Source organism: Oryx dammah, unplaced genomic scaffold, assembly GCF_014754425.2.
Source record: "Oryx dammah isolate SB20612 unplaced genomic scaffold, SCBI_Odam_1.1 HiC_scaffold_19, whole genome shotgun sequence".
Lineage (NCBI taxonomy): Eukaryota > Metazoa > Chordata > Mammalia > Artiodactyla > Bovidae > Oryx > Oryx dammah.
In genome coordinates this window covers 26,993,655-26,998,281 of record NW_024070203.1, presented here as the reverse complement: position 1 = coordinate 26,998,281, position 4,627 = coordinate 26,993,655, and the positions used below count along the sequence as shown (strand labels likewise).

General features: G+C 47.2%; 1 long non-coding RNA gene across 1 annotated transcript; it reads left to right on the top strand.

Annotated features, from left to right (window-relative positions):
* Window positions 1-724: 724 nt before the first annotated feature.
* LOC120878915 lies at window positions 725-1,900 on the top strand. Its single transcript, XR_005724660.1, has 3 exons — window positions 725-816; window positions 1,010-1,114; window positions 1,772-1,900. It is a non-coding gene; the product is annotated as an uncharacterized LOC120878915 (long non-coding RNA).
* The last annotated feature ends 2,727 nt before the right edge of the window (window positions 1,901-4,627 follow it).

Genomic DNA, 4,627 nt, shown 5'->3' with positions numbered 1-4,627 from the left:
TTCCTTACCACTGAGACACCAGGGAAGCCCTGCACAGACTATTTTTAATTGCGCTACTTGGTGGCATCTGTTCATCTCTATCCCCTAGGGCCCCATATACGGTAAAGTCTCAATTAAAACAAATCAAAACAAACAAAAAAATCCTCCTACTCACTCTTTGTTACCAGTCTAAGTTTCATACAAACTGAAAGTTTGGAAATGGACTAAGGTAGTTCCAGAGAAAGAAATCTCCAACCATCCTCAGTTGGATCTCAGCTTGGTCCATATTTTTGGCATGAATAGTGGATTCTCCAGGAAAGTAGTGGTGTTTTCCAAACTCTGGTTGTTCTAGCTCCTCCATTAGAGTTTTGCTATATCCTCATAACCTGGATTATCATTTGCTTAAGTTTTAACCAAGTCACTTTAAAAAAATATTAAGCAATATATGAAACTGCAGTTTGATATGCTGAGTATATTTTAAAATGTATTAAAATAAATATGTAATTCTTGAAGTAAAAGAAATAGGTGTCTTGAAGCATCTATAATTATCCTGGGGGGCTCCCTGGGAAATTCTTGCACAGAGCAGGGCAAGGGGTCCACACCAGGGCCCAGAGCCTTCCCACAGTCACCAAAGACCTCCTAAGAACCTTCTTTTACTGGCTGCCAGTGCTGAAATCAAATCCCTTGACAGGACATTGGCACCAGCATGAAGCTCTGGCAATTAATCATGGAACTGAACCCGCCTGCCCACCCACTGCGGTTGGGATTTCAGCAGGGACTGCAGAATGAAGGGCAGGGACCAAGGCCACGCTGACCCCCGAGTTTCATGTGAGAAACGTGAGCCCGGGGAACAGGGCTTTCAGGGCCCCCAGGGCTGCCTGGCCTGGTTCACGCTCCCAGCTAACCCGCTTGTTCCATCTGTTTCCTGGAGGGCAGGTGACATCCCCACCAGCCATGGGAGCTTGGTAGGGAGAAGCCAGCTCCTGGTACCCTAGAGCACTTGTATTCCACAAATCTGTTTTTCCTGCAGGTCTGTGTTTGACTTGGAGGCAATGTCCTGCATCTCACCACGTGTCAGAGGTGACTGTTTGATGCCAGCAAAAGAAAACAAGCTTCACGCCGCATGGAGCTAAAGGTGAGGCGACAGCTGGCTGATGGTTGATGATTCACCCAGGTGGACGCTGAACCAGTGGCCTGAAAGGAACTGCCAACCAGGGCCCGTATCGAGTCACAGATGAGAAGCCCCATCTGGCTGCCCCCAGAGCAATGAAGGATTGCGACACGTTTTTTCGCTAACCTCAGTTCTGCAGGGCCGGGCACTCGGGGAGTGAGGTTTAGGGAAGTCAAGCGTCCTTCAGTGTTTTTCCCAGAACAACTGGGCTTGTCAGAAGACATCAGTTCCAATTTCACTCTCTTTCTCACTAGCTGTGTGACCTCAGGTGACTCTGTGAAGTCCACTGCGTCTTGGTGGCTTCAGCTATGAGGAGGAGGTTTTTACCCTCTGCTCTTGGGGCTGGCTGTCCAGAGTCAGCGGCACAGCCCATGTAGGACCAGTTAAACGATAATGGCAAAAGCCTGGCTAGATGCTGTTGGGGAGCCTGGATGCCTGCCTCAACCCCTGTTCCTGCTTTCAAGATAGATTGAATGCGTGTGAATGTATGAAAATTAAATAATGCAAAATACCAACCAAATTTATAGTGGGTTGTCTGGGGGCTTGGACTGCGGAGAGACCAGGTTTGAGGGTGGGGTAGTTCATTTTTCTAAAACACACTTTCCTGGGCTTCCCTGGCAGTCTAGTGGTTAAGAATCCATCTTGCCATGCAGAGGACACCGGTTCGATCCCTGGTCTGGCAGGATCCCATCTGCCTTGGAGAAATTAAGCCTGTGAGCCACAACTACACAACCCATGTGCTGAAACTACTGGAGCTAGAGGGTAGCCCTGCCATCTGCAACTACAGAAAGCTTGAGCACAGCCACAAAGACCCAGCACAGCCAAAAATAAAAAAGTAAAGAAATAAACGGTAAATTTAAAAAATAATAATAAAATACAGATTTGTGTCTTTATAATTCATTTTGTCTTTTCTAAGGATAATTCTAGAATCGAATGTGCCACCACCAGCAGGAGCAAATGCCCTGTGACTGGTTCCAGGGAGGGGAGGTTGGACAGATGAGAGTTCAGGTTCATCCCGGGAGGACTCGAGCCCACAGAGTGAGCCACTCACTGGATGTGGGTCCATACCTATTGACTCTGTGCAAGGCCATTAGCAAATACTAGCAATATGAATACAAAGACTAGAAGTGTTAGCACTTGGGTGCACTTGAGAGGCAGCTCAGGTTTAAAGAGGGTGGGGAAAAAGCTAAAATCATAAGCAAAAACACCCAGGGAGAGTTAAACCACAGAACGTGTAAAAAGAAGCTATGCTGAGGGATTTAATAAAATTTCCACATCTTAAAAGTTCACTGGGTGGGGTCCGGGAAGTGAAAGACAGAGTCATTTGTGTCATCCTTTTCTCCCCCAAGGAAACCAACCTAGAACTACTCAAAATGCGGTCTTTGGCTGAGGGAGGCAGCCGTCGGGGAGCAGAGATAAAACCTGACAGCTGCCCTCTCAGACCAGGAGGTTGTGCAGCAGATGCACCTAGGCCTCACAGTGGAAACCAAGTTGACCAGCACCTTCCAAGGGACATGCAGGGGACTGAGGGCTAGCATCCTGGGCTGGAGTCCCCCTTCAGGGCCCCAACCCTGGCTTTTGCAATTTGACGTGAGTCCCTGATCTCTCAGCCTCCATCTCTGAGATAAAAGGACAAGAGCCCCTCACACCCTGGAGCAGAGGTTGAAAGGGTGAAATGAGTCAGGGTACTGCTCTCTGTCCTTGTTGTTTTTTCACAGTTCAGATAAGACACTTGGGCATGGCTATGCTGTGTTTCATAGGGAAAAAAGAATGCTTTTTCTATAAGATCGCCCGCAGGCAGCCTCCTGTCTGGACTCCAGGCGCCAAGGCAAGGTATGAAGCTCTGGGAAGGATACAAGAGTTAGCAGACTCCCAGGGTAGCTTGGGAGCCACAGGCTATGGGAAAGCGCATCTCCATTTCCAGGAGTTCCACCCTAGAGATTTACTGCAAAACTCTTGACACACATCCGCGGGTTAAAGCTTCATGCCAACGACTTAGCCAATACCACTGCTTTGGATTTGCTAATCGGCCCTCTGAATTTGAACATGCAGTCGTCGGAATTTGTTTACTGAGCTATGTGCGTGTGCACACGATGAGGAGGAATGTGAAAGCACACACACTTCTTGGATATCGTCTATTCTTGGAAACGCTAAAGCTGTCTTCTGAGGGAACCCAACAGTAGAAATTGCAGATCCCAGATCTAACAATCTGAATCCCAGCTCCACCACTGACTAGATGTGTACTTGGAGCAAGTTACTTTCCGTCCCTTGGCCTCAGTTTGCACATCTGTAAAATGGGGGTAGGTTGGTTGTGAGGATAAATAAGGGAAAAGCCTTTGACTGTGTGGATCACAATAAACTGTGGAAAATTCTGAAAGAGATGGGAATACCAGACCACCTGACCTGCCTCTTGAGATATCTGTATGCAGGTCAGGAAGCAACAGTTAGGACTGGACATGGAACAACAGACTGGTTCCAAATAGGAAAAGGAGTATGTCAAGGCTGTATATTGTCACCCTGCTTATTTAACTTCTATGCAAAGTACATCATGAGAAACACTGGGCTGCAAGAAGCACAAGCTGGAATCAAGATTGCTGGGAGAACTATCAAGAACCTCAGATATGCAGATGACACCACCCTTATGGCAGAAAGTGAAGAGGAACTAAAAAGCCTCTTGATGAAAGTGAAAGAGGAGAGTGAAAAAGTTGGCTTAAAGCTCAACATTCAGAAAACGAAGATCATGGCATCCGGTCCTATCACTTCATGGGAAATAGATGGAGAAACAGTGGAAACAGTGTCAGACTTTATTTTTTGGGCTCCAAAATCACTGCAGATGGTGATTGCAGCCATGAAATTAAAAGACGCTTACTCCTTGGAAGAAAAGTTATGACCAACCTAGATAGTATATTCAAAAGCAGAAACATTACTTTGCTGACTAAGGTCCATCTAGTCAAGGCTATGGTTTTTCCAGTAGTCATGTATGGATGTGAGAGTTGGGCTGTGAAGAAGGCTGAGCGCCGAAGAATTGCTTCTTTTGAACTGTGGTGTTGGAGAAGACTCTTGAGAGTCCCTTGGACCACAAGGAGATCCAACCATTCCATTCTGAATGAGACCAACCCTGGGATTTCTTTGGAAGGAACGATGCTAAAGCTGAAATTCCAGTACTTTGGCCACCTCATGCGAAGAGTTGACTCATTGGAAAAGACTCTGATGCTGGGAGGGATTGGGGGCAGGAGGAGAAGGGTACGACAGAGGATGAGATGGCTGGATGGCATCACTGACTCGATGGATGTGAGTGTGAGTGAACTCCGGGAGTTGGTGATGGACAGGGAGGCCTGGCGTGCTGCGATTCATGGGGTTGCAAAGAGCTGGACACGACTGAGCAACTGAAATGGACTGAACTGATGTAAAGTGTGAAGGCAAAGTCTGGCACATGGTAAGTCCGCAGTATATAGGAGCTGTCATGAGCAGTTTTCA